Consider the following 23,394-nt stretch of genomic DNA (forward strand, 5'->3'; position numbering starts at 1 on the left):
CATAGGTTACAGGTTTGTAGTCAAGCCACAGATTTCAGGTGAGATCCCATGATACACTCAACAATACAACAACACGATTCTCATGAATAACCATTAAGCCATTTGCTAAGATTTCCCCCATTTTCACATGTGGAAACCTGTTGTCACTCTTACCCTGACGGATAGCTCCAGACACTTTTTGGTCCTATCTGAGGCATTTTTAAATTCATGTCCAAATGGCCATATTCTGAAGACACTCTTAAAGTCTGCAGGGTAATCGAACTGGCCACATCTAAAGTCAAGCCACAGGTCACAGTTGAGCTGCCTTGTTAAACCCTCAAAATAAATAATAACACGATTGCGTTGAAAATACCCATTAAGCCATTTGTTAAGATTTCAGCCATGTGGACCTGTTGTCACTCTTACCCTGATGATTGTTGATATTTACAGACACTTTTTCGGTCTTATCTGAGAAATTTTATCATTTATATCAGAATGGCCATATTCTGAGGCCAGTTTAGCGTTCATTCAATGACGATTTACACGATTGCGTTGAAAATACCCATTAAGCCATTTGTTAAGATTTCAGCCATGTGGACCTGTTGTCACTCTTACCCTGATGATTGCTGATACTTACAGACACTTTTTCGGTCTTATCTGAGGAATTTTATCATTTATATCAGAATGGCCATATTCTGAGGCCAGTTTAGCGTTCATTCAATGACGATTTACTACTCTTTTCCGTTGAAGGCCATATTGAGGTTAAATCAATGACTGGAGTTTTTCATTGATAAAAACAAATGACTATTGAAAGTGCAAGTCGGTATCGTGCATAAATTTACTGGTCTCTGTGGTGATTTTAGAAGGCTGTGCCTATTTCTACTTTTACCCCATACTCTTTAACCCGATACCCAGGTAATGTGCTGTAGTCAGGATGGCCGAGCGGTCTAAGGCGCTGCGTTCAGGTCTCAGTCTCCCATGGAGGCGTGGGTTCAAATCCCACTTCTGACAGTTGTTTAGTGCCTCTCAGGAGTCATGCTGCTTAGCAGTAATAATAAGATGATGAAATAACAATTTATAATAAACACTCTCAAATGTAAACCTTCTGGAGCTGAGCAAAGATCAAGGAAAATAAGAAAACAGCTGTACTTAATAACAAATGAATGAGGGGAACATTTCACTTTATTGCATTATAATGAGTTACTGAGTTACTTCATTGTCTTTCAGTTGTAAAATTATCACTTTCTGTAGACTATGCCTGGTGGCCCATTCACTGCTGACAGGCCTGTTGTCGTGGCCGAGTGGTTAAGGCGATGGACTAGAAATCCATTAGGATCTTCCTGCGCAGGTTCGAATCCTGCCGACAACGAAATTGAATTTTCTTGACCCCTCCGGAGGTTGAAGTTTCGTGTGTTTCTTATACCAATCATATCCTCTCAGATCTCCACAAGTACATAGGGATTAGTTGTCCATTTGGGACAGGATCCCACCTCACACCTTTACACACCTGGTTATCCATCCTTCTAGCTCTATAGGCCACAGTAGCATAGGTTACAGGTTTGTAGTCAAGCCACAGATTTCAGGTGAGATCCCATGATACACTCAACAATACAACAACACGATTCTCATGAATAACCATTAAGCCATTTGCTAAGATTTCCCCCATTTTCACATGTGGAAACCTGTTGTCACTCTTACCCTGACGGATAGCTCCAGACACTTTTTTGGTCCTATCTGAGGCATTTTTAAATTCATGTCCAAATGGCCATATTCTGAAGACACTCTTAAAGTCTGCAGGGTAATCGAACTGGCCACATCTAAAGTCAAGCCACAGGTCACAGTTGAGCTGCCTTGTTAAACCCTCAAAATAAATAATAACACGATTGCGTTGAAAATACCCATTAAGCCATTTTGTTAAGATTTCAGCCATGTGGACCTGTTGTCACTCTTACCCTGATGATTGTTGATATTTACAGACACTTTTTCGGTCTTATCTGAGAAATTTTATCATTTATATCAGAATGGCCATATTCTGAGGCCAGTTTAGCGTTCATTCAATGACGATTTACACGATTGCGTTGAAAATACCCATTAAGCCATTTGTTAAGATTTCAGCCATGTGGACCTGTTGTCACTCTTACCCTGATGATTGCTGATATTACAGACACTTTTTCGGTCTTATCTGAGGAATTTTATCATTTATATCAGAATGGCCATATTCTGAGGCCAGTTTAGCGTTCATTCAATGACGATTTACTACTCTTTTCCGTTGAAGGCCATATTGAGGTTAAATCAATGACTGGAGTTTTTCATTGATAAAAACAAATGACTATTGAAAGTGCAAGTCGGTATCGTGCATAAATTTACTGGTCTCTGTGGTGATTTTAGAAGGCTGTGCCTATTTCTACTTTACCCCATACTCTTTAACCCGATACCCAGGTAATGTGCTGTAGTCAGGATGGCCGAGCGGTCTAAGGCGCTGCGTTCAGGTCGCAGTCTCCCATGGAGGCGTGGGTTCAAATCCCACTTCTGACAGTTGTTTAGTGCCTCTCAGGAGTCATGCTGCTTAGCAGTAATAATAAGATGATGAAATAACAATTTATAATAAACACTCTCAAATGTAAACCTTCTGGAGCTGAGCAAAGATCAAGGAAAATAAGAAAACAGCTGTACTTAATAACAAATGAATGAGGGGAACATTTCACTTTATTGCATTATAATGAGTTACTGAGTTACTTCATTGTCTTTCAGTTGTAAAATTATCACTTTCTGTAGACTATGCCTGGTGGCCCATTCACTGCTGACAGGCCTGTTGTCGTGGCCGAGTGGTTAAGGCGATGGACTAGAAATCCATTAGGATCTTCCTGCGCAGGTTCGAATCCTGCCGACAACGAAATTGAATTTTCTTTGACCCCTCCGGAGGTTGAAGTTTCGTCGTGTTTCTTATACCAATCATATCCTCTCAGATCTCCACAAGTACATAGGGATTAGTTGTCCATTTGGGACAGGATCCCACCTCACACCTTTACACACCTGGTTATCCATCCTTCTAGCTCTATAGGCCACAGTAGCATAGGTTACAGGTTTGTAGTCAAGCCACAGATTTCAGGTGAGATCCCATGATACACTCAACAATACAACAACACGATTCTCATGAATAACCATTAAGCCATTTGCTAAGATTTCCCCCATTTTCACATGTGGAAACCTGTTGTCACTCTTACCCTGACGGATAGCTCCAGACACTTTTTGGTCCTATCTGAGGCATTTTTAAATTCATGTCCAAATGGCCATATTCTGAAGACACTCTTAAAGTCTGCAGGGTAATCGAACTGGCCACATCTAAAGTCAAGCCACAGGTCACAGTTGAGCTGCCTTGTTAAACCCTCAAAATAAATAATAACACGATTGCGTTGAAAATACCCATTAAGCCATTTGTTAAGATTTCAGCCATGTGGACCTGTTGTCACTCTTACCCTGATGATTGTTGATATTTACAGACACTTTTTCGGTCTTGTCTGAGAAATTTTATCATTTATATCAGAATGGCCATATTCTGAGGCCAGTTTAGCGTTCATTCAATGACGATTTACACGATTGCGTTGAAAATACCCATTAAGCCATTTGTTAAGATTTCAGCCATGTGGACCTGTTGTCACTCTTACCCTGATGATTGCTGATACTTACAGACACTTTTTCGGTCTTATCTGAGGAATTTTATCATTTATATCAGAATGGCCATATTCTGAGGCCAGTTTAGCGTTCATTCAATGACGATTTACTACTCTTTTCCGTTGAAGGCCATATTGAGGTTAAATCAATGACTGGAGTTTTTCATTGATAAAAACAAATGACTATTGAAAGTGCAAGTCGGTATCGTGCATAAATTTACTGGTCTCTGTGGTGATTTTAGAAGGCTGTGCCTATTTCTACTTTTACCCCATACTCTTTAACCCGATACCCAGGTAATGTGCTGTAGTCAGGATGGCCGAGCGGTCTAAGGCGCTGCGTTCAGGTCTCAGTCTCCCATGGAGGCGTGGGTTCAAATCCCACTTCTGACAGTTGTTTAGTGCCTCTCAGGAGTCATGCTGCTTAGCAGTAATAATAAGATGATGAAATAACAATTTATAATAAACACTCTCAAATGTAAACCTTCTGGAGCTGAGCAAAGATCAAGGAAAATAAGAAAACAGCTGTACTTAATAACAAATGAATGAGGGGAACATTTCACTTTATTGCATTATAATGAGTTACTGAGTTACTTCATTGTCTTTCAGTTGTAAAATTATCACTTTCTGTAGACTATGCCTGGTGGCCCATTCACTGCTGACAGGCCTGTTGTCGTGGCCGAGTGGTTAAGGCGATGGACTAGAAATCCATTAGGATCTTCCTGCGCAGGTTCGAATCCTGCCGACAACGAAATTGAATTTTCTTGACCCCTCCGGAGGTTGAAGTTTCGTCGTGTTTCTTATACCAATCATATCCTCTCAGATCTCCACAAGTACATAGGGATTAGTTGTCCATTTGGGACAGGATCCCACCTCACACCTTTACACACCTGGTTATCCATCCTTCTAGCTCTATAGGCCACAGTAGCATAGGTTACAGGTTTGTAGTCAAGCCACAGATTTCAGGTGAGATCCCATGATACACTCAACAATACAACAACACGATTCTCATGAATAACCATTAAGCCATTTGCTAAGATTTCCCCCATTTTCACATGTGGAAACCTGTTGTCACTCTTACCCTGACGGATAGCTCCAGACACTTTTTTGGTCCTATCTGAGGCATTTTTAAATTCATGTCCAAATGGCCATATTCTGAAGACACTCTTAAAGTCTGCAGGGTAATCGAACTGGCCACATCTAAAGTCAAGCCACAGGTCACAGTTGAGCTGCCTTGTTAAACCAATCAAAATAAATAATAACACGATTGCGTTGAAAATACCCATTAAGCCATTTGTTAAGATTTCAGCCATGTGGACCTGTTGTCACTCTTACCCTGATGATTGTTGATATTTACAGACACTTTTTCGGTCTTATCTGAGAAATTTTATCATTTATATCAGAATGGCCATATTCTGAGGCCAGTTTAGCGTTCATTCAATGACGATTTACACGATTGCGTTGAAAATACCCATTAAGCCATTTGTTAAGATTTCAGCCATGTGGACCTGTTGTCACTCTTACCCTGATGATTGCTGATACTTACAGACACTTTTTCGGTCTTATCTGAGGAATTTTATCATTTATATCAGAATGGCCATATTCTGAGGCCAGTTTAGCGTTCATTCAATGACAATTTACTACTCTTTTCCGTTGAAGGCCATATTGAGGTTAAATCAATGACTGGAGTTTTTCATTGATAAAAACAAATGACTATTGAAAGTGCAAGTCGGTATCGTGCATAATTTACTGGTCTCTGTGGTGATTTTAGAAGGCTGTGCCTATTTCTACTTTTACCCCATACTCTTTAACCCGATACCCAGGTAATGTGCTGTAGTCAGGATGGCCGAGCGGTCTAAGGCGCTGCGTTCAGGTCTCAGTCTCCCATGGAGGCGTGGGTTCAAATCCCACTTCTGACAGTTGTTTAGTGCCTCTCAGGAGTCATGCTGCTTAGCAGTAATAATAAGATGATGAAATAACAATTTATAATAAACACTCTCAAATGTAAACCTTCTGGAGCTGAGCAAAGATCAAGGAAAATAAGAAAACAGCTGTACTTAATAACAAATGAATGAGGGGAACATTTCACTTTATTGCATTATAATGAGTTACTGAGTTACTTCATTGTCTTTCAGTTGTAAAATTATCACTTTCTGTAGACTATGCCTGGTGGCCCATTCACTGCTGACAGGCCTGTTGTCGTGGCCGAGTGGTTAAGGCGATGGACTAGAAATCCATTAGGATCTTCCTGCGCAGGTTCGAATCCTGCCGACAACGAAATTGAATTTTCTTGACCCCTCCGGAGGTTGAAGTTTCGTCGTGTTTCTTATACCAATCATATCCTCTCAGATCTCCACAAGTACATAGGGATTAGTTGTCCATTTGGGACAGGATCCCACCTCACACCTTTACACACCTGGTTATCCATCCTTCTAGCTCTATAGGCCACAGTAGCATAGGTTACAGGTTTGTAGTCAAGCCACAGATTTCAGGTGAGATCCCATGATACACTCAACAATACAACAACACGATTCTCATGAATAACCATTAAGCCATTTGCTAAGATTTCCCCCATTTTCACATGTGGAAACCTGTTGTCACTCTTACCCTGACGGATAGCTCCAGACACTTTTTTGGTCCTATCTGAGGCATTTTTAAATTCATGTCCAAATGGCCATATTCTGAAGACACTCTTAAAGTCTGCAGGGTAATCGAACTGGCCACATCTAAAGTCAAGCCACAGGTCACAGTTGAGCTGCCTTGTTAAACCCTCAAAATAAATAATAACACGATTGCGTTGAAAATACCCATTAAGCCATTTGTTAAGATTTCAGCTGCCTTGATGATTGTTGAAACCACTTTTTCGGTCTTAAAAATTTTAAATAAGAATGGCCAATTCTGAGGCCAGTTTAGCGTTCATTCAATGACGATTTACACGAAAAATACCCATTAAGCCATTTGTTAAGATTTCAGCCATGTGGACCTGTTGTCACTCTTACCCTGATGATTGCTGATATTTACAGACACTTTTTCGGTCTTATCTGAGAAATTTTATCATTTATATCAGAATGGCCATATTCTGAGGCCAGTTTAGCGTTCATTCAATGACGATTTACACGATTGCGTTGAAAATCCCATTGAAGCCATTTGTTAAGATTTCAGCCATGTGGACCTGTTGTCACTCTTACGATGATTGCTGATACTTACAGACACTTTTTCGGTCTTATCTGAGGAATTTTATCATTTATATCAGAATGGCCATATTCTGAGGCCAGTTTAGCGTTCATTCAATGACGATTTACTACTCTTTTCCGTTGAAGGCCATATTGAGGTTAAATCAATGACTGGAGTTTTTCATTGATAAAAACAAATGACTATTGAAAGTGCAAGTCGGTATCGTGCATAAATTTACTGGTCTCTGTGGTGATTTTAGAAGGCTGTGCCTATTTCTACTTTTACCCCATACTCTTTAACCCGATACCCAGGTAATGTGCTGTAGTCAGGATGGCCGAGCGGTCTAAGGCGCTGCGTTCAGGTCGCAGTCTCCCATGGAGGCGTGGGTTCAAATCCCACTTCTGACAGTTGTTTAGTGCCTCTCAGGAGTCATGCTGCTTAGCAGTAATAATAAGATGATGAAATAACAATTTATAATAAACACTCTCAAATGTAAACCTTCTGGAGCTGAGCAAAGATCAAGGAAAATAAGAAAACAGCTGTACTTAATAACAAATGAATGAGGGGAACATTTCACTTTATTGCATTATAATGAGTTACTGAGTTACTTCATTGTCTTTCAGTTGTAAAATTATCACTTTCTGTAGACTATGCCTGGTGGCCCATTCACTGCTGACAGGCCTGTTGTCGTGGCCGAGTGGTTAAGGCGATGGACTAGAAATCCATTAGGATCTTCCTGCGCAGGTTCGAATCCTGCCGACAACGAAATTGAATTTTCTTGACCCCTCCGGAGGTTGAAGTTTCGTCGTGTTTCTTATACCAATCATATCCTCTCAGATCTCCACAAGTACATAGGGATTAGTTGTCCATTTGGGACAGGATCCCACCTCACACCTTTACACACCTGGTTATCCATCCTTCTAGCTCTATAGGCCACAGTAGCATAGGTTACAGGTTTGTAGTCAAGCCACAGATTTCAGGTGAGATCCCATGATACACTCAACAATACAACAACACGATTCTCATGAATAACCATTAAGCCATTTGCTAAGATTTCCCCCATTTTCACATGTGGAAACCTGTTGTCACTCTTACCCTGACGGATAGCTCCAGACACTTTTTTGGTCCTATCTGAGGCATTTTTAAATTCATGTCCAAATGGCCATATTCTGAAGACACTCTTAAAGTCTGCAGGGTAATCGAACTGGCCACATCTAAAGTCAAGCCACAGGTCACAGTTGAGCTGCCTTGTTAAACCCTCAAAATAAATAATAACACGATTGCGTTGAAAATACCCATTAAGCCATTTGTTAAGATTTCAGCCATGTGGACCTGTTGTCACTCTTACCCTGATGATTGCTGATACTTACAGACACTTTTTCGGTCTTATCTGAGGAATTTTATCATTTATATCAGAATGGCCATATTCTGAGGCCAGTTTAGACACTTTTTCGTTCATTCAATGACTGATTTACTACTCTTTTTTCCGTTGAAGGCCATATTGAGGTTAAATCAATGACTGGAGTTTTTCATTGATAAAAACAAATGACTATTGAAAGTGCAAGTCGGTATCGTGCATAAATTTACTGGTCTCTGTGGTGATTTTAGAAGGCTGTGCCTATTTCTACTTTTACCCCATACTCTTTAACCCGATACCCAGGTAATGTGCTGTAGTCAGGATGGCCGAGCGGTCTAAGGCGCTGCGTTCAGGTCGCAGTCTCCCATGGAGGCGTGGGTTCAAATCCCACTTCTGACAGTTGTTTAGTGCCTCTCAGGAGTCATGCTGCTTAGCAGTAATAATAAGATGATGAAATAACAATTTATAATAAACACTCTCAAATGTAAACCTTCTGGAGCTGAGCAAAGATCAAGGAAAATAAGAAAACAGCTGTACTTAATAACAAATGAATGAGGGGAACATTTCACTTTATTGCATTATAATGAGTTACTGAGTTACTTCATTGTCTTTCAGTTGTAAAATTATCACTTTCTGTAGACTATGCCTGGTGGCCCATTCACTGCTGACAGGCCTGTTGTCGTGGCCGAGTGGTTAAGGCGATGGACTAGAAATCCATTAGGATCTTCCTGCGCAGGTTCGAATCCTGCCGACAACGAAATTGAATTTTCTTGACCCCTCCGGAGGTTGAAGTTTCGTCGTGTTTCTTATACCAATCATATCCTCTCAGATCTCCACAAGTACATAGGGATTAGTTGTCCATTTGGGACAGGATCCCACCTCACACCTTTACACACCTGGTTATCCATCCTTCTAGCTCTATAGGCCACAGTAGCATAGGTTACAGGTTTGTAGTCAAGCCACAGATTTCAGGTGAGATCCCATGATACACTCAACAATACAACAACACGATTCTCATGAATAACCATTAAGCCATTTGCTAAGATTTCCCCCATTTTCACATGTGGAAACCTGTTGTCACTCTTACCCTGACGGATAGCTCCAGACACTTTTTTGGTCCTATCTGAGGCATTTTTAAATTCATGTCCAAATGGCCATATTCTGAAGACACTCTTAAAGTCTGCAGGGTAATCGAACTGGCCACATCTAAAGTCAAGCCACAGGTCACAGTTGAGCTGCCTTGTTAAACCCTCAAAATAAATAATAACACGATTGCGTTGAAAATACCCATTAAGCCATTTGTTAAGATTTCAGCCATGTGGACCTGTTGTCACTCTTACCCTGATGATTGTTGATATTTACAGACACTTTTTCGGTCTTATCTGAAAATTTTATCATTTATATCAGAATGGCCATATTCTGAGGCCAGTTTAGCGTTCATTCAATGAATTTACACGATTGCGTTGAAAATACCCATTAAGCCATTTGTTAAGATTTCAGCCATGTGGACCTGTTGTCACTCTTACCCTGATGATTGCTGATACTTACAGACACTTTTTCGGTCTTATCTGAGGAATTTTATCATTTATATCAGAATGGCCATATTCTGAGGCCAGTTTAGCGTTCATTCAATGACGATTTACTACTCTTTTCCGTTGAAGGCCATATTGAGGTTAAATCAATGACTGGAGTTTTTCATTGATAAAAACAAATGACTATTGAAAGTGCAAGTCGGTATCGTGCATAAATTTACTGGTCTCTGTGGTGATTTTAGAAGGCTGTGCCTATTTCTACTTTTACCCCATACTCTTTAACCCGATACCCAGGTAATGTGCTGTAGTCAGGATGGCCGAGCGGTCTAAGGCGCTGCGTTCAGGTCGCAGTCTCCCATGGAGGCGTGGGTTCAAATCCCACTTCTGACAGTTGTTTAGTGCCTCTCAGGAGTCATGCTGCTTAGCAGTAATAATAAGATGATGAAATAACAATTTATAATAAACACTCTCAAATGTAAACCTTCTGGAGCTGAGCAAAGATCAAGGAAAATAAGAAAACAGCTGTACTTAATAACAAATGAATGAGGGGAACATTTCACTTTATTGCATTATAATGAGTTACTGAGTTACTTCATTGTCTTTCAGTTGTAAAATTATCACTTTCTGTAGACTATGCCTGGTGGCCCATTCACTGCTGACAGGCCTGTTGTCGTGGCCGAGTGGTTAAGGCGATGGACTAGAAATCCATTAGGATCTTCCTGCGCAGGTTCGAATCCTGCCGACAACGAAATTGAATTTTCTTGACCCCTCCGGAGGTTGAAGTTTAGTCGTGTTTCTTATACCAATCATATCCTCTCAGATCTCCACAAGTACATAGGGATTAGTTGTCCATTTGGGACAGGATCCCACCTCACACCTTTACACACCTGGTTATCCATCCTTCTAGCTCTATAGGCCACAGTAGCATAGGTTACAGGTTTGTAGTCAAGCCACAGATTTCAGGTGAGATCCCATGATACACTCAACAATACAACAACACGATTCTCATGAATAACCATTAAGCCATTTGCTAAGATTTCCCCCATTTTCACATGTGGAAACCTGTTGTCACTCTTACCCTGACGGATAGCTCCAGACACTTTTTTGGTCCTATCTGAGGCATTTTTAAATTCATGTCCAAATGGCCATATTCTGAAGACACTCTTAAAGTCTGCAGGGTAATCGAACTGGCCACATCTAAAGTCAAGCCACAGGTCACAGTTGAGCTGCCTTGTTAAACCCTCAAAATAAATAATAACACGATTGCGTTGAAAATACCCATTAAGCCATTTGTTAAGATTTCAGATTGTTGATGTGGACCTGTTGTCACTCTTACCCTGATGATTGCTGATATTTAAGCCATTTGTTACACTTTTTTGTCACTCTTATCTGAGGAATTTTATCATTTATATCAGAATGGCCATATTCTGAGGCCAGTTTAGCGTTCATTCAATGACGATTTACTACTCTTTTCCATTGAAGGCCATATTGAGGTTAAATCAATGACTGGAGTTTTTCATTGATAAAAACAAATGACTATTGAAAGTGCAAGTCGGTATCGTGCATAAATTTACTGGTCTCTGTGGTGATTTTAGAAGGCTGTGCCTATTTCTACTTTTACCCCATACTCTTTAACCCGATACCCAGGTAATGTGCTGTAGTCAGGATGGCCGAGCGGTCTAAGGCGCTGCGTTCAGGTCGCAGTCTCCCATGGAGGCGTGGGTTCAAATCCCACTTCTGACAGTTGTTTAGTGCCTCTCAGGAGTCATGCTGCTTAGCAGTAATAATAAGATGATGAAATAACAATTTATAATAAACACTCTCAAATGTAAACCTTCTGGAGCTGAGCAAAGATCAAGGAAAATAAGAAAACAGCTGTACTTAATAACAAATGAATGAGGGGAACATTTCATTTATTGCATTATAATGAGTTAATGAGTTACTTCATTGTCTTTCAGTTGTAAAATTATCACTTTCTGTAGACTATGCCTGGTGGCCCATTCACTGCTGACAGGCCTGTTGTCGTGGCCGAGTGGTTAAGGCGATGGACTAGAAATCCATTAGGATCTTCCTGCGCAGGTTCGAATCCTGCCGACAACGAAATTGAATTTTCTTGACCCCTCCGGAGGTTGAAGTTTAGTCGTGTTTCTTATACCAATCATATCCTCTCAGATCTCCACAAGTACATAGGGATTAGTTGTCCATTTGGGACAGGATCCCACCTCACACCTTTACACACCTGGTTATCCATCCTTCTAGCTCTATAGGCCACAGTAGCATAGGTTACAGGTTTGTAGTCAAGCCACAGATTTCAGGTGAGATCCCATGATACACTCAACAATACAACAACACGATTCTCATGAATAACCATTAAGCCATTTGCTAAGATTTCCCCCATTTTGACATGTGGAAACCTGTTGTCACTCTTACCCTGACGGATAGCTCCAGACACTTTTTTGGTCCTATCTGAGGCATTTTTAAATTCATGTCCAAATGGCCATATTCTGAAGACACTCTTAAAGTCTGCAGGGTAATCGAACTGGCCACATCTAAAGTCAAGCCACAGGTCACAGTTGAGCTGCCTTGTTAAACCCTCAAAATAAATAATAACACGATTGCGTTGAAAATACCCATTAAGCCATTTGTTAAGATTTCAGCCATGTGGACCTGTTGTCACTCTTACCCTGATGATTGTTGATATTTACAGACACTTTTTCGGTCTTATCTGAGAAATTTTATCATTTATATCAGAATGGCCATATTCTGAGGCCAGTTTAGCTTACCAATGATGATTGCTGAAAATACCCATTAAGCCATTTGTTAAGATTTCAGCCATGTGGACCTGTTGTCACTCTTACCCTGATGATTGCTGATATTACAGACACTTTTTCGGTCTTATCTGAGGAATTTTATCATTTATATCAGAATGGCCATATTCTGAGGCCAGTTTAGCGTTCATTCAATGACGATTTACTACTCTTTTCCATTGAAGGCCATATTGAGGTTAAATCAATGACTGGAGTTTTTCATTGATAAAAACAAATGACTATTGAAAGTGCAAGTCGGTATCGTGCATAAATTTACTGGTCTCTGTGGTGATTTTAGAAGGCTGTGCCTATTTCTACTTTTACCCCATACTCTTTAACCCGATACCCAGGTAATGTGCTGTAGTCAGGATGGCCGAGCGGTCTAAGGCGCTGCGTTCAGGTCGCAGTCTCCCATGGAGGCGTGGGTTCAAATCCCACTTCTGACAGTTGTTTAGTGCCTCTCAGGAGTCATGCTGCTTAGCAGTAATAATAAGATGATGAAATAACAATTTATAATAAACACTCTCAAATGTAAACCTTCTGGAGCTGAGCAAAGATCAAGGAAAATAAGAAAACAGCTGTACTTAATAACAAATGAATGAGGGGAACATTTCATTTTATTGCATTATAATGAGTTAATGAGTTACTTCATTGTCTTTCAGTTGTAAAATTATCACTTTCTGTAGACTATGCCTGGTGGCCCATTCACTGCTGACAGGCCTGTTGTCGTGGCCGAGTGGTTAAGGCGATGGACTAGAAATCCATTAGGATCTTCCTGCGCAGGTTCGAATCCTGCCGACAACGAAATTGAATTTTCTTGACCCCTCCGGAGGTTGAAGTTTAGTCGTGTTTCTTATACCAATCATATCCTCTCAGATCTCCACAAGTACATAGGGATTAGTTGTCCATTTGGGACAGGATCCCACCTCACACCTTTACACACCTGGTTATCCATCCTTCTAGCTCTATAGGCCACAGTAGCATAGGTTACAGGTTTGTAGTCAAGCCACAGATTTCAGGTGAGATCCCATGATACACTCAACAATACAACAACACGATTCTCATGAATAACCATTAAGCCATTTGCTAAGATTTCCCCCATTTTCACATGTGGAAACCTGTTGTCACTCTTACCCTGACGGATAGCTCCAGACACTTTTTTGGTCCTATCTGAGGCATTTTTAAATTCATGTCAAATGGCCATATTCTGAAGACACTCTTAAAGTCTGCAGGGTAATCGAACTGGCCACATCTAAAGTCAAGCCACAGGTCACAGTTGAACTGCCTTGTTAAACCCTCAAAATAAATAATAACACGATTGCGTTGAAAATACCCATTAAGCCATTTGTTAAGATTTCAGCCATGTGGACCTGTTGTCACTCTTACCCTGATGATTGTTGATATTTACAGACACTTTTTCGGTCTTAAGCCATTTATATCAGTTAAGATTTCATTCAATGACGATGTGTTGAAAATACCCATTAAGCCATTTGTTAAGATTTCAGCCATGTGGACCTGTTGTCACTCTTACCTGATGATTGCTGATATTTACAGACACTTTTTCGGTCTTATCTGAGGAATTTTATCATTTATATCAGAATGGCCATATTCTGAGGCCAGTTTAGCGTTCATTCAATGACGATTTACTACTCTTTTCCATTGAAGGCCATATTGAGGTTAAATCAATGACTGGAGTTTTTCATTGATAAAAACAAATGACTATTGAAAGTGCAAGTCGGTATCGTGCATAAATTTACTGGTCTCTGTGGTGATTTTAGAAGGCTGTGCCTATTTCTACTTTTACCCCATACTCTTTAACCCGATACCCAGGTAATGTGCTGTAGTCAGGATGGCCGAGCGGTCTAAGGCGCTGCGTTCAGGTCGCAGTCTCCCATGGAGGCGTGGGTTCAAATCCCACTTCTGACAGTTGTTTAGTGCCTCTCAGGAGTCATGCTGCTTAGCAGTAATAATAAGATGATGAAATAACAATTTATAATAAACACTCTCAAATGTAAACCTTCTGGAGCTGAGCAAAGATCAAGGAAAATAAGAAAACAGCTGTACTTAATAACAAATGAATGAGGGGAACATTTCACTTTATTGCATTATAATGAGTTACTGAGTTACTTCATTGTCTTTCAGTTGTAAAATTATCACTTTCTGTAGACTATGCCTGGTGGCCCATTCACTGCTGACAGGCCTGTTGTCGTGGCCGAGTGGTTAAGGCGATGGACTAGAAATCCATTAGGATCTTCCTGCGCAGGTTCGAATCCTGCCGACAACGAAATTGAATTTTCTTGACCCCTCCGGAGGTTGAAGTTTAGTCGTGTTTCTTATACCAATCATATCCTCTCAGATCTCCACAAGTACATAGGGATTAGTTGTCCATTTGGGACAGGATCCCACCTCACACCTTTACACACCTGGTTATCCATCCTTCTAGCTCTATAGGCCACAGTAGCATAGGTTACAGGTTTGTAGTCAAGCCACAGATTTCAGGTGAGATCCCATGATACACTCAACAATACAACAACACGATTCTCATGAATAACCATTAAGCCATTTGCTAAGATTTCCCCCATTTTCACATGTGGAAACCTGTTGTGACTCTTACCCTGACGGATAGCTCCAGACACTTTTTTGGTCCTATCTGAGGCATTTTTAAATTCATGTCAAAATGGCCATATTCTGAAGACACTCTTAAAGTCTGCAGGGTAATCGAACTGGCCACATCTAAAGTCATTGGTGAGAAACCTTGTTAAACCCTCAAAATAAATAATAACACGATTGCGTTGAAAATACCCATTAAGCCATTTGTTAAGATTTCCCCCATGTGGACCTGTTGTCACTCTTACCCTGATGATTGCTGATATTTCCATACACTTTTTCGGTCTTATCTGAGGAATTTTATCATTTATATCAGAATGGCCATATTCTGAGGCCAGTTTAGCGTTCATTCAATGACGATTTACTACTCTTTTCCATTGAAGGCCATATTGAGGTTAAATCAATGACTGGAGTTTTTCATTGATAAAAACAAATTACTATTGAAAGTGCAAGTCGGTATCGTGGTATCGTGCATAAATGTACTGGTCTCTGTGGTGATTTTAGAAGGCTGTGCCTATTTCTACTTTTACCCCATACTCTTTAACCCGATACCCAGGTAATGTGCTGTAGTCAGGATGGCCGAGCGGTCTAAGGCGCTGCGTTCAGGTCGCAGTCTCCCATGGAGGCGTGGGTTCAAATCCCACTTCTGACAATTGTTTAGTTCCTCTCAGGAGTCATGCTGCTTAGCAGTAATAATAAGATGATGAAATAACAATTTATAATAAACACTCTCAAATGTAAACCTTCTGGAGCTGAGCAAAGATCAAGGAAAATAAGAAAACAGCTGTACTTAATAACAAATGAATGAGGGGAACATTTCATTTTATTGCATTATAATGAGTTAATGAGTTACTGCATTGTCTTTCAGTTGTAAAATTATCACTTTCTGTAGGCTATGCCTGGTGGCCCATTCACTGCTGACATGCCTGTTGTCGTGGCCGAGTGGTTAAGGCGATGGACTAGAAATCCATTAGGATCTTCCTGCGCAGGTTCGAATCCTGCCGACAACGAAATTGAATTTTCTTGACCCCTCCGGAGGTTGAAGTTTAGTCGTGTTTCTAATACCAATCATATCCTCTCAGATCTCCACAAGTACATAGGGATTAGTTGTCCATTTGGGATAGGATCCCACCTCACACCTTTACACACCTGGTTATCCATCCTTATAGCTCTATAGGCCACAGTAGCATAGGTTACAGGTTTGTAGTCAAGCCACAGATTTCAGGTGAGATCCCATGATACACTCAACAATACAACAACACGATTCTCATGAATAACCATTCTGCCATTTGCTAAGATTTCCCCCATTTTGACATGTGGAAACCTGTTGTCACTCTTACCCTGACGGATAGCTCCAGACACTTTTTTTGGTCCTATCTGAGGCATTTTTAAATTCATGTCAAAATGGCCATATTCTGAAGACACTCTTAAAGTCTGCAGGGTAATCGAACTGGCCACATCTAAAGTCATTGGTGAGAAACCTTGTTAAACCCTAAAAATAAATAATAACACGATTGCGTTGAAAATACCCATTAAGCCATTTGTTAAGATTTCCCCCATGTGGACCTGTTGTCACTCTTACCCTGATGATTGCTGATATTTCCATACACTTTTTCGGTCTTATCTGAGGAATTTTATCATTTACATCAGAATGGCCATATTCTGAGGCCAGTTTAGCGTTCATTCAATGACGATTTACTACTCTTTTCCATTGAAGGCCATATTGAGGTTAAATCAATGACTGGAGTTTTTCATTGATAAAAACAAATTACTATTGAAAGTGCAAGTCGGTATCGTGGTATCGTGCATAAATGTACTGGTCTCTGTGGTGATTTTAGAAGGCTGTGCCTATTTCTACTTTTACCCCATACTCTTTAACCCGATACCCAGGTAATGTGCTGTAGTCAGGATGGCCGAGCGGTCTAAGGCGCTGCGTTCAGGTCGCAGTCTCCCATGGAGGCGTGGGTTCAAATCCCACTTCTGACAATTGTTTAGTTCCTCTCAGGAGTCATGCTGCTTAGCAGTAATAATAAGATGATGAAATAACAATTTATAATAAACACTCTCAAATGCAAACCTTCTGGAGCTGAGCAAAGATCAAGGAAAATAAGAAAACAGCTGTACTTAATAACAAATGAATGAGGGGAACATTTCATTTTATTGCATTATAATGAGTTAATGAGTTACTGCATTGTCTTTCAGTTGTAAAATTATCACTTTCTGTAGGCTATGCCTGGTGGCCCATTCACTGCTGACAAGCCTGTTGTCGTGGCCGAGTGGTTAAGGCGATGGACTAGAAATCCATTAGGATCTTCCTGCGCAGGTTCGAATCCTGCCGACAACGAAATTGAATTTTCTTGACCCCTCCGGAGGTTGAAGTTTAGTCGTGTTTCTTATACCAATCATATCCTCTCAGATCTCCACAAGTACATAGGGATTAGTTGTCCATTTGGGATAGGATCCCACCTCACACCTTTACACACCTGGTTATCCATCCTTATAGCTCTATAGGCCACAGTAGCATAGGTTACAGGTTTGTAGTCAAGCCACAGATTTCAGGTGAGATCCCATGATACACTCAACAATACAACAACACGATTCTCATGAATAACCATTCTGCCATTTGCTAAGATTTCCCCCATTTTGACATGTGGAAACCTGTTGTCACTCTTACCCTGACGGATAGCTCCAGACACTTTTTTTGGTCCTATCTGAGGCATTTTTAAATTCATGTCAAAATGGCCATATTCTGAAGACACTCTTAAAGTCTGCAGGGTAATCGAACTGGCCACATCTAAAGTCAAGTCATTTGGTGAGAAACCTTGTTAAACCCTAAAAATAAATAATAACACGATTGCGTTGAAAATACCCATTAAGCCATTTGTTAAGATTTCCCCCATGTGGACCTGTTGTCACTCTTACCCTGATGATTGCTGATATTTCCATACACTTTTTCGGTCTTATCTGAGGAATTTTATCATTTACATCAGAATGGCCATATTCTGAGGCCAGTTTAGCGTTCATTCAATGACGATTTACTACTCTTTTCCATTGAAGGCCATATTGAGGTTAAATCAATGACTGGAGTTTTTCATTGATAAAAACAAATTACTATTGAAAGTGCAAGTCGGTATCGTGCATAAATTTACTGGTCTCTGTGGTGATTTTAGAAGGCTGTGCCTATTTCTACTTTTACCCCATACTCTTTAACCCGATACCCAGGTAATGTGCTGTAGTCAGGATGGCCGAGCGGTCTAAGGCGCTGCGTTCAGGTCGCAGTCTCCCATGGAGGCGTGGGTTCAAATCCCACTTCTGACAATTGTTTAGTTCCTCTCAGGAGTCATGCTGCTTAGCAGTAATAATAAGATGATGAAATAACAATTTATAATAAACACTCTCAAATGCAAACCTTCTGGAGCTGAGCAAAGATCAAGGAAAATAAGAAAACAGCTGTACTTAATAACAAATGAATGAGGGGAACATTTCATTTTATTGCATTATAATGAGTTAATGAGTTACTGCATTGTCTTTCAGTTGTAAAATTATCACCTTCTGTAGGCTATGCCTGGTGGCACATTCACTGCTGACAAGCCTGTTGTCGTGGCCGAGTGGTTAAGGCGATTGACTAGAAATCCATTAGGATCTTCCTGCGCAGGTTCGAATCCTGCAGACAACGAATATAAATTTTCTTGACCCCTCCGGAGGTTGAAGTTTAGTCGTGTTTCTTATACCAATCATATTCTCTCAGATCTCCACAAGTACATAGGGATTAGTTGTCCATTTGGGATAGGATCCCACCTCACACCTTTACACACCTGGTTATCCATCCTTATAGCTCTATAGGCCACAGTAGCATAGGTTACAGGTTTGTAGTCAAGCCACAGATTTCAGGTGAGATCCCATGATACACTCAACAATACAACAACACGATTCTCATGAATAACCATTCTGCCATTTGCTAAGATTTCCCCCATTTTGACATGTGGAAACCTGTTGTCACTCTTACCCTGACGGATAGCTCCAGACACTTTTTTTTGGTCCTATCTGAGGCATTTTTAAATTCATGTCAAAATGGCCATATTCTGAAGACACTCTTAAAGTCTGCAGGGTAATCGAACTGGCCACATCTAAAGTCATTGGTGAGAAACCTTGTTAAACCCTAAAAATAAATAATAACACGATTGCGTTGAAAATACCCATTAAGCCATTTGTTAAGATTTCCCCCATGTGGACCTGTTGTCACTCTTACCCTGATGATTGCTGATATTTCCATACACTTTTTCGGTCTTATCTGAGGAATTTTATCATTTACATCAGAATGGCCATATTCTGAGGCCAGTTTAGCGTTCATTCAATGACGATTTACTACTCTTTTCCATTGAAGGCCATATTGAGGTTAAATCAATGACTGGAGTTTTTCATTGATAAAAACAAATTACTATTGAAAGTGCAAGTCGGTATCGTGGTATCGTGCATAAATGTACTGGTCTCTGTGGTGATTTTAGAAGGCTGTGCCTATTTCTACTTTTACCCCATACTCTTTAACCCGATACCCAGGTAATGTGCTGTAGTCAGGATGGCCGAGCGGTCTAAGGCGCTGCGTTCAGGTCGCAGTCTCCCATGGAGGCGTGGGTTCAAATCCCACTTCTGACAATTGTTTAGTTCCTCTCAGGAGTCATGCTGCTTAGCAGTAATAATAAGATGATGAAATAACAATTTATAATAAACACTCTCAAATGCAAACCTTCTGGAGCTGAGCAAAGATCAAGGAAAATAAGAAAACAGCTGTACTTAATAACAAATGAATGAGGGGAACATTTCATTTTATTGCATTATAATGAGTTAATGAGTTACTGCATTGTCTTTCAGTTGTAAAATTATCACTTTCTGTAGGCTATGCCTGGTGGCCCATTCACTGCTGACAAGCCTGTTGTCGTGGCCGAGTGGTTAAGGCGATGGACTAGAAATCCATTAGGATCTTCCTGCGCAGGTTCGAATCCTGCCGACAACGAAATTGAATTTTCTTGACCCCTCCGGAGGTTGAAGTTTAGTCGTGTTTCTAATACCAATCATATCCTCTCAGATCTCCACAAGTACATAGGGATTAGTTGTCCATTTGGGATAGGATCCCACCTCACACCTTTACACACCTGGTTATCCATCCTTATAGCTCTATAGGCCACAGTAGCATAGGTTACAGGTTTGTAGTCAAGCCACAGATTTCAGGTGAGATCCCATGATACACTCAACAATACAACAACACGATTCTCATGAATAACCATTCTGCCATTTGCTAAGATTTCCCCCATTTTGACATGTGGAAACCTGTTGTCACTCTTACCCTGACGGATAGCTCCAGACACTTTTTTTGGTCCTATCTGAGGCATTTTTAAATTCATGTCAAAATGGCCATATTCTGAAGACACTCTTAAAGTCTGCAGGGTAATCGAACTGGCCACATCTAAAGTCATTGGTGAGAAACCTTGTTAAACCCTAAAAATAAATAATAACACGATTGCGTTGAAAATACCCATTAAGCCATTTGTTAAGATTTCCCCCATGTGGACCTGTTGTCACTCTTACCCTGATGATTGCTGATATTTCCATGCACTTTTTCGGTCTTATCTGAGGAATTTTATCATTTACATCAGAATGGCCATATTCTGAGGCCAGTTTAGCGTTCATTCAATGACGATTTACTACTCTTTTCCATTGAAGGCCATATTGAGGTTAAATCAATGACTGGAGTTTTTCATTGATAAAAACAAATTACTATTGAAAGTGCAAGTCGGTATCGTGGTATCGTGCATAAATGTACTGGTCTCTGTGGTGATTTTAGAAGGCTGTGCCTATTTCTACTTTTACCCCATACTCTTTAACCCGATACCCAGGTAATGCGCTGTAGTCAGGATGGCCGAGCGGTCTAAGGCGCTGCGTTCAGGTCGCAGTCTCCCATGGAGGCGTGGGTTCAAATCCCACTTCTGACAATTGTTTAGTTCCTTTCAGGAGTCATGCTGCTTAGCAGTAATAATAAGATGATGAAATAACAATTTATAATAAACACTCTCAAATGCAAACCTTCTGGAGCTGGGCAAAGATCAAGGAAAATAAGAAAACAGCTGTACTTAATAACAAATGAATGAGGGGAACATTTCATTTTATTGCATTATAATGAGTTAATGAGTTACTGCATTGTCTTTCAGTTGTAAAATTATCACTTTCTGTAGGCTATGCCTGGTGGCCCATTCACTGCTGACAAGCCTGTTGTCGTGGCCGAGTGGTTAAGGCGATGGACTAGAAATCCATTAGGATCTTCCTGCGCAGGTTCGAATCCTGCCGACAACGAAATTGAATTTTCTTGACCCCTCCGGAGGTTGAAGTTTAGTCGTGTTTCTTATACCAATCATATCCTCTCAGATCTCCACAAGTACATAGGGATTAGTTGTCCATTTGGGATAGGATCCCACCTCACACCTTTACACACCTGGTTATCCATCCTTATAGCTCTATAGGCCACAGTAGCATAGGTTACAGGTTTGTAGTCAAGCCACAGATTTCAGGTGAGATCCCATGATACACTCAACAATACAACAACACGATTCTCATGAATAACCATTCTGCCATTTGCTAAGATTTCCCCCATTTTGACATGTGGAAACCTGTTGTCACTCTTACCCTGACGGATAGCTCCAGACACTTTTTTTGGTCCTATCTGAGGCATTTTTAAATTCATGTCAAAATGGCCATATTCTGAAGACACTCTTAAAGTCTGCAGGGTAATCGAACTGGCCACATCTAAAGTCATTGGTGAGAAACCTTGTTAAACCCTAAAAATAAATAATAACACGATTGCGTTGAAAATACCCATTAAGCCATTTGTTAAGATTTCCCCATGTGGACCTGTTGTCACTCTTACCCTGATGATTGCTGATATTTCAGACACTTTTTCGGTCTTATCTGAGGAAATTTTATCATTTATATCATGGCCATATTCTGAGGCCAGTTTAGCGTTCATTCAATGAATTTACACGGCGTTGAAAATACCCATTAAGCCATTTGTTAAGATTTCAGCCATGTGGACCTGTTGTCACTCTTACCCTGATGATTGCTGATATTTCCAGACACTTTTTCGGTCTTATCTGAGGAATTTTATCATTTATATCAGAATGGCCATATTCTGAGGCCAGTTTAGCGTTCATTCAATGACGATTTACTACTCTTTTCCATTGAAGGCCATATTGAGGTTAAATCAATGACTGGAGTTTTTCATTGATAAAAACAAATTACTATTGAAAGTGCAAGTCGGTATCGTGCATAAATTTACTGGTCTCTGTGGTGATTTTAGAAGGCTGTGCCTATTTCTACTTTTACCCCATACTCTTTAACCCGATACCCAGGTAATGTGCTGTAGTCAGGATGGCCGAGCGGTCTAAGGCGCTGCGTTCAGGTCGGTCTCCCATGGAGGCGTGGGTTCAAATCCCACTTCTGACAATTGTTTAGTTCCTCTCAGGAGTCATGCTGCTTAGCAGTAATAATAAGATGATGAAATAACAATTTATAATAAACACTCTCAAATGCAAACCTTCTGGAGCTGAGCAAAGATCAAGGAAAATAAGAAAACAGCTGTACTTAATAACAAATGAATGAGGGGAACATTTCATTTTATTGCATTATAATGAGTTAATGAGTTACTGCATTGTCTTTCAGTTGTAAAATTATCACTTTCTGTAGGCTATGCCTGGTGGCCCATTCACTGCTGACAAGCCTGTTGTCGTGGCCGAGTGGTTAAGGCGATGGACTAGAAATCCATTAGGATCTTCCTGCGCAGGTTCGAATCCTGCCGACAACGAAATTGAATTTTCTTGACCCCTCCGGAGGTTGAAGTTTAGTCGTGTTTCTTATACCAATCATATCCTCTCAGATCTCCACAAGTACATAGGGATTAGTTGTCCATTTGGGATAGGATCCCACCTCACACCTTTACACACCTGGTTATCCATCCTTATAGCTCTATAGGCCACAGTAGCATAGGTTACAGGTTTGTAGTCAAGCCACAGATTTCAGGTGAGATCCCATGATACACTCAACAATACAACAACACGATTCTCATGAATAACCATTCTGCCATTTGCTAAGATTTCCCCCATTTTGACATGTGGAAACCTGTTGTCACTCTTACCCTGACGGATAGCTCCAGACACTTTTTTTGGTCCTATCTGAGGCATTTTTAAATTCATGTCAAAATGGCCATATTCTGAAGACACTCTTAA

The 23,394-nt window shown here is 40.5% G+C and overlaps 15 non-coding genes across 15 annotated transcripts; all 15 read left to right on the forward strand.

Moving 5' to 3' along the window:
- Positions 1 to 1,266: 1,266 nt before the first annotated feature.
- trnas-aga (transfer RNA serine (anticodon AGA)) lies at positions 1,267 to 1,348 on the forward strand. Its single transcript has one exon. It is a non-coding gene; the product is annotated as a tRNA-Ser (tRNA).
- Positions 1,349 to 2,790: 1,442 nt separating this feature from the next.
- trnas-aga (transfer RNA serine (anticodon AGA)) lies at positions 2,791 to 2,872 on the forward strand. Its single transcript has one exon. It is a non-coding gene; the product is annotated as a tRNA-Ser (tRNA).
- Positions 2,873 to 4,316: 1,444 nt separating this feature from the next.
- On the forward strand, positions 4,317 to 4,398 carry trnas-aga (transfer RNA serine (anticodon AGA)). Its single transcript has one exon. It is a non-coding gene; the product is annotated as a tRNA-Ser (tRNA).
- Positions 4,399 to 5,842: 1,444 nt separating this feature from the next.
- On the forward strand, positions 5,843 to 5,924 carry trnas-aga (transfer RNA serine (anticodon AGA)). Its single transcript has one exon. It is a non-coding gene; the product is annotated as a tRNA-Ser (tRNA).
- A 1,580-nt stretch (positions 5,925 to 7,504) lies between these two features.
- trnas-aga (transfer RNA serine (anticodon AGA)) lies at positions 7,505 to 7,586 on the forward strand. The gene has a single exon. It is a non-coding gene; the product is annotated as a tRNA-Ser (tRNA).
- Positions 7,587 to 8,853: 1,267 nt separating this feature from the next.
- On the forward strand, positions 8,854 to 8,935 carry trnas-aga (transfer RNA serine (anticodon AGA)). The gene has a single exon. It is a non-coding gene; the product is annotated as a tRNA-Ser (tRNA).
- Positions 8,936 to 10,376: 1,441 nt separating this feature from the next.
- On the forward strand, positions 10,377 to 10,458 carry trnas-aga (transfer RNA serine (anticodon AGA)). Its single transcript has one exon. It is a non-coding gene; the product is annotated as a tRNA-Ser (tRNA).
- Positions 10,459 to 11,728: 1,270 nt separating this feature from the next.
- On the forward strand, positions 11,729 to 11,810 carry trnas-aga (transfer RNA serine (anticodon AGA)). The gene has a single exon. It is a non-coding gene; the product is annotated as a tRNA-Ser (tRNA).
- A 1,429-nt stretch (positions 11,811 to 13,239) lies between these two features.
- Positions 13,240 to 13,321, forward strand: trnas-aga (transfer RNA serine (anticodon AGA)). The gene has a single exon. It is a non-coding gene; the product is annotated as a tRNA-Ser (tRNA).
- A 1,398-nt stretch (positions 13,322 to 14,719) lies between these two features.
- trnas-aga (transfer RNA serine (anticodon AGA)) lies at positions 14,720 to 14,801 on the forward strand. Its single transcript has one exon. It is a non-coding gene; the product is annotated as a tRNA-Ser (tRNA).
- A 1,251-nt stretch (positions 14,802 to 16,052) lies between these two features.
- Positions 16,053 to 16,134, forward strand: trnas-aga (transfer RNA serine (anticodon AGA)). Its single transcript has one exon. It is a non-coding gene; the product is annotated as a tRNA-Ser (tRNA).
- Positions 16,135 to 17,386: 1,252 nt separating this feature from the next.
- trnas-aga (transfer RNA serine (anticodon AGA)) lies at positions 17,387 to 17,468 on the forward strand. Its single transcript has one exon. It is a non-coding gene; the product is annotated as a tRNA-Ser (tRNA).
- Positions 17,469 to 20,053: 2,585 nt separating this feature from the next.
- Positions 20,054 to 20,135, forward strand: trnas-aga (transfer RNA serine (anticodon AGA)). Its single transcript has one exon. It is a non-coding gene; the product is annotated as a tRNA-Ser (tRNA).
- A 1,252-nt stretch (positions 20,136 to 21,387) lies between these two features.
- Positions 21,388 to 21,469, forward strand: trnas-aga (transfer RNA serine (anticodon AGA)). The gene has a single exon. It is a non-coding gene; the product is annotated as a tRNA-Ser (tRNA).
- Positions 21,470 to 22,891: 1,422 nt separating this feature from the next.
- trnas-aga (transfer RNA serine (anticodon AGA)) lies at positions 22,892 to 22,973 on the forward strand. Its single transcript has one exon. It is a non-coding gene; the product is annotated as a tRNA-Ser (tRNA).
- The last annotated feature ends 421 nt before the right edge of the window (positions 22,974 to 23,394 follow it).

Source organism: Oncorhynchus nerka, unplaced genomic scaffold (genome assembly GCF_034236695.1).
Source record: "Oncorhynchus nerka isolate Pitt River unplaced genomic scaffold, Oner_Uvic_2.0 unplaced_scaffold_1163, whole genome shotgun sequence".
In the NCBI taxonomy this organism is placed as follows: Eukaryota; Metazoa; Chordata; class Actinopteri; order Salmoniformes; family Salmonidae; genus Oncorhynchus; species Oncorhynchus nerka.